The 11,117-nt window shown below is 41.9% G+C and overlaps 1 long non-coding RNA gene and 1 pseudogene across 1 annotated transcript; both read left to right on the forward strand.

The window, feature by feature from the left end:
- The first annotated feature begins 1,132 nt into the window (after positions 1-1,132).
- On the forward strand, positions 1,133-2,194 carry LOC123832914. Its single transcript, XR_006788146.1, has 3 exons — positions 1,133-1,201; positions 1,361-1,453; positions 2,142-2,194. It is a non-coding gene; the product is annotated as an uncharacterized LOC123832914 (long non-coding RNA).
- Positions 2,195-4,240: 2,046 nt separating this feature from the next.
- LOC123833354 lies at positions 4,241-4,709 on the forward strand (annotated as a pseudogene).
- The last annotated feature ends 6,408 nt before the right edge of the window (positions 4,710-11,117 follow it).

Here is an 11,117-nt window from a genome sequence, read left to right on the forward strand (position 1 = left end):
TCTTTACCCATTCCAAACGTATTTCTTGAGCACCTGTTATGTTCCAGGCATTGTTCTGGGTCTGGGTGTTAACACCTCGTAGAGTTTACGTGCTGCAGAGGCACAGATGAGATACCAATGCATAACTCATTCATTAGTCCCAGAATAGAAGTGATAATGAGGAAATAGACTTATTTAAGGAAGAAAAGGGCACAGGACATATAGAAGATAGAAGGAGGGACATTTAGTGAGGAGGTTCAGGGAAACCTTGTTGAATAGCCATCTGAGAGATCAAAGCCATGAGTCATGAAAAAACCCAGGGAGGAAAATCTTCTCAACAGAGAGGCCAAGAAGTCCTGTTAACAACCCTGAGCTTCCCTCTGGTGCATTTGACCAATGGCTGGAAATAAGTGAGGACGATAATGATAGGGAATGAGGTCCAACAGAACGTCAGAACTGGACCATGCAAGGTCTTGGAGAACAAGGTTATGGGTTTCTATTTTATTCTGCAGATAATGGGCGAGCCTATCTGCATATTTTAAATACCATTACATTGGCTCTTGGTAGGCAAGAGTGGAAAGAGAGAGACAGGAGGCTGTCACAGACGTTCAGGTGAGGGGTGACAGTGGTTTGCTGTCACGTGGGGTTAGTGAGGTGGAGCTGGGGCATAGATGAAGGTATAGCTGGTAGGAAATGCCCACCGGACCACACAATAATTCTCTGAGATGAAGAAATGAGAATGGCTAGGTGGACCTGCAATATATTTGAGGGTGGAGGTAGTAGGAGTTAACTTTACTCCTGTTATAATCCTAACTCCTACATAATAACCCAGAGTGAAAAAGTGAGCCGACAGGGAAGTCAGACTCTATTGGAAAATCAAGAAGGGAATTGGGGTGATTAGATAGATAATTCGGGCCCACACCATCTTTCTTTCATTGTTACCCGGACATTTCCAAGGGATGCTTCCTTTTCGGCGGACTCTCCCCATCCCTACGTGGAGAAAGACTCAGCAACAGCAGTTTGTCCCTTACTTATTCAGATGGTTTACGATACCATTTGATGTTTGCTTTTCTCTTATCACTGCGTATGAGTCACCAGAAAAAACAAACCTGCCTTCACAAACTTCCAGAGCTGCATTCGTCCGCTCTGTGTTGACAAGAAAGAGAACGCTGTTGGCAAAATCCGACACAGCTGGCTGTTTGTTTTCTTGGAGAACCCAAAGGTGAATATAAATAATTTAGGATAGCTTTTATGATCTGCCTGTTCCTGGGTGACAAAAGTAAATGAATAAAGCGAAGGTTGAAGAGGAAGAAATATTTTGAAAAGTTGAAGGGAAACCTAAGATGTCATTTGCCTTAACAAATATTTATTGAACCACCAGAGTGTGCAAGGAAACAGAAAAGGACTAAAAGCCTGAGTTTCGTGAGTGTTAGGTGCCATTACACCTGGATCTGGAAAAGACACGGGGAGACAGGTACGATTCTTTGCATCATTTCACAGAAGAAGAAATGAGCAGGCTTGGAGAGGGGAGGGAATTGCTCTTACTCCCACACCTAGAAAATGGCAGAGTGGGCCCCACATGCACTGCCTGACTCCAAAGGTCATGTTCTGGGTGATCGTGTGGACGGCTTCACAATTGAGGGATTCGTTAGCCATTCACTATCTAGCGGTGCCGGGTGAGGAAAGGCTGTTAACAGCCAGAAGCGATTTAGGATCATTGAGAAAGGTTACATAGCAAAGCTGTCACTTCTGCTGGGATGGGAAGGAAGGATGACTTACACAGGAAGAGGGCAGGTGTTCTCGGGGCAAAAGGATGAAAATCAGGGAGGAGTCCAGGCTGTCATCTATCGAATGTTCTCCAGGTTGCCAACCAAGTTTTTTTGCATATTTATTCATCTTATTGATAATATTTATGTATAATATGTAGTATGAGACATATAAATAAAACTAATATAAATTATATATCATAATATACAGGGCATAGCATATTATGTAATTTTAATATATGCTATACATAATTTAATATAAATATGCAAAAAACTATATATACCTCTATAACAGTCTATTCATAATATGTGTTTACATATTTATAATATATAAATATTATTATATTTCAACATGCGTACTATACATATAATGTTATATATATATTTCCATCACAGACGTGGTTTCAATTTGTGTAATGAAGAAAATCCAGCCTGGAAGTCCTGAGGTGTAAGTTTCCCCATTTCCGTCAAGTCCCTTCATTTCTCAAGGTCTCACGCTCCAGCTCAGACGGTGAAAGGGTTGGACTACACAGTTTGAGCATCCCAATCAGCTCTAAAATTCTTTGATCTGGACGTGAAAACCCAGCCGAATGCTCTACTGGTTGGTGCCGTGTCCCCCAAGGTGGCGCAGGGCACGGGCACGCCCCTGCTGCTACATGGGCTTGTCTGTGCACCTGTTGGCCCCTCTGGCCCGCGTGCTGCCTGAGGTTCCAGGATGCGGTCTCCTGCACCTTTGTCCCCAGCGTCCCGCCCATAGTCAAGCAGAACAGCTAGATATTGTCCTTCTTGCACCACACTCTTAAATGACTCGGTATCACTTTTATTGGAAAATATCACTTCAAACACACTTCTTCCCTCATTTGGTTCCTGGCAGTTGGGATTGAGGTTGGAATCCCTTGTCAGAATGTTGTAAGGGGCTTCATAATTACTACATATTTATCCTTTCAACAAGAAATCTCAAAACAACTTACCAAGAAAGCTATTACTGCATAATTCAGACTGAGGGACAAAGAGATCAGGAACTTATTAGAGGTTAATAAATTATTCACTGACTGGGACTTGAGCTTCTGAGCCCCAGAATCACAACTTTCTGTACAAACCCAGAAGAGCAGGCCAAGGCAGCAGTAGGCAGACAGAGGCTGTGGGTGCCCGGTGGACTCAGCATAATCAGTGTACCTGTGTCAATTTCATTTCCATTTACGAATAGGGATGCTGCCTCGTGGGAGCAGAAAAGCTTCCCCACTCTTTTTCCATCCTCGAGCAGGGTAATTCGCCATTCAGATCTATTCGGAAAGGAACACAGAGTTTATCTCAGCCAGCTCTGAAAAAGGAGGGAGCTCTCTGCAGAAGTAGCCACTCTGGGCTTGGCCGGGATCACCTGCATCCTAGGCTGGGTGTTATATTATGTCCCTCCACCATTCATTCTGACTGCCTTCCTCATTGGAACCTTGTTTGAAAATCCCTTTATCTTCTTTTGACCCTGGTAGACTGCTACCCAAAGGAATACACTGTCATCCTTCTCAGCCTGTCTGGAGAGATTTAGCACTCTGTTAAGGGAGTTTCAAAGAAAAGACTTTTAGCAGTCCTGGAAGGAAAACAATGTATGTTTTCTATAAAGAAATGGGTCACATTTATTTGTTTTTGTGAGTGAGCTGAAGATGCTTCAGGAAATTTAGACATATATGGGTGTTATCACTTCAATATTTCAGGTAGAAGAAAAATCACAAATTTGTATACATTTGAATTGACTACCTGCATATTCCAGAAGTGCTTGAATTAGGGAATATTCAGCACCAAAGAAATGCCCTTTTGTTACTTTCCAGCAAAAAATCAATTCAGAGTAAGAAAAGTATGCCTAATGAAAGTCCTAAGGGAATGTGCTTTCCTGAGTAAAAAAGAATTGTTAAAATTAGATTAACTTCATGGTAATATAAAACAAATTTTATTGAGGGCACTTTAAAATTTGACTCACTCTTTCTTTTTCACTACCATTTAAAATATTTCTTTTGCAAACTTATTTACACTTTTAATTGCACATTTGTATCTAAGAAAGCAAACTGTGTCCCGTAAATAACACCCACTTTGGCATCACACCTGGAACCAATTCCAACTTTGCCACTTGCTGGTTGGGAGGACATTGGGGATATTTCTTAACCTTTCTAAAACTTTAAATTCTTCTGTAAAAATGTGACAAAATTCCTCCCTTAAGAGATGGTTGTGTGAATAAGATAACGTATTCGCAGTGCCTACCAGCTGGTAGAAATTTTAAAAATCATGCTTTTTATTTTTAAGCCAAGTCTTATCCCAATTTCCCTAAAAGCCAAAACAATTGAGATTGAATTAAGAAGGCATTTGCTCTTTGTTATTTATCTCTTTGCTATGCTGCCTTCTTTTCCCAAAATGGTCATATATTTCCCATTATGCTTCTCTAATAAATAGTTTTAAAATGTGACCTGTGGTAAATTGGGAAAGAATACTTGACCCTTTTCACGAAGATGGCGTCCAAAGCAAAGAAGGAAGCCCCTGCCCCTCCCAAAGCTGAAGCCACAACAAAGGCTCTGAAGGCAAAGAAAGCGGTTCTGAAAGGCGTCCGCAGACACCAAAAAGAAGATCCGCACATCACCCACCTCGCAGAGGTCTAAGACACTCGTGCTCCGAAGGCAGCCTGACTCTCCTCGGAAGAGCGCCCCCTGGAGACACCGGTGTGGCCACTACATTATCATCAGGTTCCCCCTGACTGCCAAGTCAGACATGAAGAAGATAGAAGACAACAATATACTTGGGTTCACAGTGGATGTCAAGGCCAACAAGCACCAGGTCAAACATGCTGTGAAGAAGCTCTGTGACATCGACGTGGCCAAGGTCAACACCCTGATCAGGCCTGCAGGAGGGGAGAAGGCGTATGTTTAACTGGCTCCAGGCTAGGGTGCTTTGGATGTCGCCAACAAAATTGGGATCATCTAAACTGAGTCCAGCTGGCTAATTCTAAATACAAAGATTTTATACTAAAAAATACAAAAGAATAATTGACTTTCTGTTTTCCTTTGGGAAAAGAAAAGGACAAATGAGGATTACTGAAAAAGTGGTCACCTTTTTCTAACACCAACCCTATTGCTAACTTACAGATATTCAAACCCTCATTGAAGTCAAACGGTGGACACATGTATGAATTTGGGGATTAATATGATGGAACACAACATACTGAACTTCTCTCATCTCAGTCAATTCCTTCTTCAGTTATTACTTCTTTTAGTGACTTGGAACAAAACATCTACATTCGCTAAGAATCTAGTTCCCCACCAGCAAATAAGAAAACATTATTACAGGGACTGAAACCTGAAATAGCTGCAGGGATCAGGCATAGAGAGAGGCAAGAGGGCCAGCTGGCGATGGAACTACTTGTTGGCAACAAATTCAAATGTAAAAAAGTGTGTCCAAACGGTGACCTCTACTTTCATTGATCTTGTCAGGTTCCACCTGCTAGGATTTCACATGAAGTGGGCCTTGCCTGTAATCAATGGTTTAATACATTCCCTTTCGCACAGCCTAATGTAGCCATCATTACAGAGGTTTTGTGAGAGTCGGAAATTTCTTAGAATTCCTGATCCGTGGAAATCTTCAGAGATATAGAAGATATAATTATACTAGTGCATGAGAGGGAGGGTGATGAAAGAAATGTCTCTAAAAGGTCATTTTAAGGTCATGACTCATTTGTCTTTGATTTCAAGGAGGGAAGAACCATTCCTTGGTGTTGGTGACTCTTCGGAATTCTTCCCCGGACTTAGGAACTTCAGCGTTAGACAAATAACCAGTTCGTCTTGGTGTTCCCTCCTTTCCCCAAATGAAGGCATAACTGTATGTATCTTTACATGAGAAAACGTACATGTATTTGAATATAGTACTAACTGCTCTATTTCCTGCACTAGAGAAATGGCAGAACCTATATTCTTTCACCGGTATTATCGTTGCCAGTGATATTGTATTCCTTATTTTATTTGTTGTTTTAAAGATTTTATTTATTTATTTTTGGAGAGAGGGGAAGGGAGGGAGAAAGAGAGGGGAAAAATATCCCCGTGTGGTTGCCTGTCACGTGCCCCCAGTGAAGGGACCTGGCCCGCAACCCAGGCATGTGCTCTGACTGGGAGTTGAACCAGCGACCCTTGGGTTCCCAAGCCAGCACTCAACCCATGGAGCCACACCAGCCAGGGTGTGTTTTTTTATTAAAATGCAGTTGATATACAATATTGTATTAATTTCAGGTGTACATAGATACTCAGTATTCATATACCTAATGAGGTGATTGACATGCTAAGTCAAGTGCAGGGTTATTATAATAGCATTGACTACTTTCCCTATGACGTGCATTACGTCCCCAGGACGTGTTTATTTTGTAACTTGAAACGTGTACCTCTGAGTTCCCTTCGCCTGTTTCACCCACTCCACCCACCCCTTCCCCTCTGGCACCATCCATTTTTCTCTATGTCTAGGAGCCTGTTTCTGTTTTGTACTATTTCTTCAGTTGTTTTGTTTCCAGATTCCACGTATAAATGAAATCATATGGTATTTTTACTTCTCTGTCTGAGTGATCTTGTAGTTTTAGTTTTTTTTTTAACAGAGTACTCAGTATTTGCGATTAACTTAAATTTGTGACCTTCGGGATGCATTTTGTCAATATGCATAAAGACTCATGTTCAAGCCCTGACTAGCGTAGCTCAGTGGATTGAGCACGGGCTGTGAACCAAAGTGTCTCAGGTTCGATTCCCAGCCAGGGCACATGCCTGGGTTGCAGGCCATAACTCCCAGCAACTGCACATTGATGTTTCTCTCTCTCTCTATCTTCCTCCCCTCTCCAAAAATAAATACATAAAATCTTTAAAAAAAAGACTCATGTTCAGTGACATAAGCCCTTTCAGGAAGTAAAATACATGGCCTCATTCTAACTCCACAACTCGGTGCAAACGGCCAGCTTGGAACCCTGTTTTCACTGAGCAGCACTGCAGTGCAATGCCTGAGGGCAGTCCGCTTAGTGACACGAGGCAGGGGAGGGAATGCACTTTGGAAGGATGGGTATGGGTGCTAGACAAGAGAGTGTCTAAGAAACCAATAAAGCTGCAATACAACAACAGTCACTTTATTATTAGATGCTAAAGAACTTCTAGGGAGATTTATATCTCCTTTTAATTTCACCCTGAGATTGTTTCAAATTCAATTGCTGGACTGTTTTAGAATAAAGCAGCAGTTCAAGAGGAGAATGCCTTCAACAGACTTAGGATGATTTAGAGTAGGTTTAATCATTTTCTGCTCTCTCCAGGAAGATCACTGACGTGACTTAAGAGGCAGAACGTACGCTGATTTTATCCTCAGAGAGGAGGAGAGATGCTAAAAGCTCATTATGAACAAATGCATTTGCATGCCGCCTGCTTCGCATTCCGAGAGTGAGCAGAGACACACAACAAGGAATCGGAAACAGAGCATTTGGAATGTAAAACATGGTGTGGCTTCTACTGTAACAAACAGAATTCTCAGGGCCTCCAGGCTGTTAGCATAAATGAGCTGGCCTCTAGCTGCGGATTGAATACCCACCTTAAATAAATGTAACATCTGCATGTGCATATGAGTAAGTTGTTTTCAGTGGAAAACAACAGATCCTCTGTCTGGGGATTTAGTTGAGATATCTTTATTTTCTGGGTATAGCCCATTATCTCATACTCTGCTTTTCACACCCTAATTTCAAGACAAGTGGGAGTGCCCCCAGTTCCCCATGCTCTGGATTTGCTTTGCTTCCCCTTTGAGCCGTTGACATAAGAATGTTGGATGTCATTTCCACCCATCTTTGTATTTATAAGTCCTAATTATTCTTCAAGGCCCAATGCAAATATTTTCTCCCTCCAGATAAACCTTCCCTTATGTTCCCAAATAAGAAATAGCATACGTATCCTTTTTTGAACTCCCATAGCTTTCAAATGTGCACAATGACAATACTTTCTATTTTACACTCTGACCGGATATACATCATGTTTTTTATTTCCCCCACAGGCTCCTCTAATTCAACTTTGCATCTCTCACAGTCCCTAAAACAGTCTATTGTCCTTAAGAGATTCTCCTTAAAATTTTTCAGAGGAAATTAACACTTCACTCACTGGTATTCCTAGGTACACATAAAAGTGTTACATGATGGCCAGTGAGCATTCATTCATTCCACAAATGTTTATTAGGTGCCTACCAGGTGCCGAACACTGTTCTAGATACTGGGAATACACAGATAAATGAGCTCACTTCTCTTCTAGTGAATAAATAAACAACAAAAATATATTGTTATAAATAGCATGCCACAAATTAAATTAAGATGATATGTGAATGAGCAGCTGGACAAGGAGGAGGTGCTACTTAAGGTGAAACCAGATAATGAAAAGGAAGCAACTAGCTCTGATCAGGGAAAGAAAACAGAATGTTCCAAGAAGAAAGATGACATAGAGCAACGTTTTAAGGAAATAAAGTTTGACATAGTGTCAGTCAGGAAATAGAGGGGAGAGTAGAAACCACTCCAGATATTACGGAGCAGAAAGGGATTTAACACAGGGAATAAGAGGCTTTGGAAATCTTTGAAAGATTTTGGGACCAAAAGTCCAAGAGAGCCTTCTGTAGTATTTAGAAAATGTGCAGAGAGAGAGGAAGCAAAGGAAACTGCTAACACAATGTGTAATTTTCAGGAGGACATCCAAAAGCAAATATAAATGACATTGCAACAGGCTTGTATGTTGATGGAAATGACTCAGGAGACAGGGTGAATGGAGGATGCAGGGAAAGTGTAAAATTTCAGAGCCATCGTCCTTGCAAAGTCTGCAGGGGATGGGACCCACTGCACAGCTGGCCCTTGAAGGGAGTGAAAACATTTTACTCAGACTTAAGAGAGAAGGCAGAGACTGTAGGAACAGGTGCAAGTAGCATTGTAGGTTTTGGAGCAGGGAAAAGAAAGCGTTCCTCTCTGGCAAGTTTTATTAAATTTTCAGTGATGCATGAGGTCAGTGGCTGATAGTGTAACGCTGGGAAGAAGAGGTGCAAAGGTTGCGGCGAGGAAATAAACTAGGAGAAAGTCATTTTGGAGAGCGGAAAAGCCAGGGAGGTGATGCACCCTTGAACATGTTGAGTGCCCGAATGTGATTTGAAATCCTGATTGTAGGAGGAAAGCATCAGCAAGTTTGCTTTCTGTCTCCACAAATGTTCAGCTCCTGGGGTGCGGGCAAAAGTGAGTAGCCAGTTTGATTTGCACAGACTTGAGACTTTCCCAAGTGAGCACAGTGTAGGGAGGGAGGAATGCGGTGTGGGGAAATGAAACCGTTGGCAAGGGCGTGCAGGTAGTGAGGAGCAGTGGAAGCTGGAAAGGAGAGCTATGGAAACACCAGAGGGTTGATAGGAACGCGTGGCAGCATCCATGAATCTCCTGCTTCAGTGAGATCTGGAATCGGTGGAGAATTGGTGTAAATGTGTTGGAAGTGCAGGAGGTCGTGGTCGGAAAGTGGGTCAGAGGTGGCCAGCGGTTGGTGAGGATGAGGCCAAAGGTTGTGTCCCTGAAAGGGTTTCAGCTGGCTCAGAGTCTGTGAAGCGACTGGGATAAAAGACCTCGGCCCTGTGTTGCTTGTGAGTCAAGCTTTCCATGTGTTTCTTATTTATCTATTTAAAAGAATAAAGGTTTGGGAGTGAATCAGAAACTGACAAAAATATATAAAAGCCAGCCTGAAGCAAAGTAGATAAGATAGTAAAAAATGAATTCTAATTTAGTGTTTTAAATGTCTTGAAAGGCCAATTGAGACTCTTTACTTGAACCTAAAGACCCGAAATAAATTAACAATATCCCGTGCAATAACCAGTGGAGGTTTGGCTCTGGGGGAAAAAACCCTCAAGAAAATAGGTCATGATTGAGTTTCCCAGAATCAATGAGCAAAGGGCCCTTTGCTGTGAACCTTAGGCAAGAGTCTGAATTACAATGATGGCGATAATTAAAAAGCTGGTGAGGATAGCATCACTGACGATGACACTAATTGACCATTCGGTATGTGCCAGGCATTTCGCACAGCATTATTTTTCCACTTAATTATCTCGACGATCTCTTTTACAGATGATGAAACAGAAACTCAGAGAAATTAAGTAACATGCCCAAGTAAACAAAGCTAGTAAGTTTAAAACCAGGCATTTTGGACTCCAGAGGTTATCCTTTTAGTGACTCCATTGTCCTGCCTTTCACTCTAACGCGTCCCCGTGTAGAAGAATCTCAGAGTGACCTGTTTCTCTGACTCCCAACACAAGCCAGTCCATCCTGTGCGCTGAGCAAACACTGACAAGTCAGGGCTTATGAGTGAAAAACAAAAGCCACAGGATCCACACAGGCCAGGGCGGGAAATACAGACTGTCACATGCATAGGTATTCACCATGTGACCTTGGCCACATCACTTAATCTCTTCAGTGGTGGTTTTTTTTTTAACCTATAAAGATGGAGAGAATATTCACACCTTACCTGCATTAATGCAAAGATTAAATGAGATAGCATCTGTGTAGCTCAGGGTGGAGTTCTTCCTCCTTTGTCTAAGCGAAAGGAATGGATCCTACTCATCTTTACGTTACTGGGATTATCTAGCAGGTACCATGCAGGTAATTAATGTTTAATAAATATGAGATAATGAAGCATTGATGGATAATAGATGACCAGTTTGAGGTTATGGGAGACAAACAAAAGAGAGGACAGAAGTGTTATGAGGCGTCCTGCTCACTCTCTGCTCCCAGCCCCACGTTTCTCCCAGTGGGGCGGGGTCTTACGACCTGTTTTGGCCAATGAGCTAAAAGCAGAAGTGATACCCGAGACTTCTAGTCCAATGCTGGAGCCAGTGAGTGACTTTCTAGTGCCCTCTTGCACTGCTACGGCAGTTACAAGGGACCTATGACAAGAGAGCCACGGGACAGGAGGAGCCAGGGTGACCGGATCACTGCAAGAAAGAAACCTCCCTGGAGTTACAGGACTCCTACCAGACTGTGAATAAGCTGTGATTTAATCAAGTTAATTTGTTTCTGCAACATAACCAAGGATCTTCTGTTTCAAAGGGGGACAGGAAGTCATCTTTCTGGTATGACAAATTGCTGAATTTAAACCAGGATCAAAATGAGAAATAATGTCAAAGACAAGCAAAAACAAACAAACAACTTGAACAAAGAAAATGCTTTAAAGAAAATTTAGTAATTTCAAAAGCTTCACAGAAGTCATTGATGAAATTTATATGAGAACACATGTTATAAGAGCATGTCTTATAAAAGTACCATCTAATTTAAAATATGAGATCCATATTAGAGTGTATTAGAATATTTTATCAGAGCTAGTTTTC

The sequence above is a fragment of the Phyllostomus hastatus genome, unplaced genomic scaffold (genome assembly GCF_019186645.2).
Source record: "Phyllostomus hastatus isolate PE091 unplaced genomic scaffold, TTU_PhHast_1.1 phas_scaffold_21, whole genome shotgun sequence".
NCBI lineage: Eukaryota > Metazoa > Chordata > Mammalia > Chiroptera > Phyllostomidae > Phyllostomus > Phyllostomus hastatus.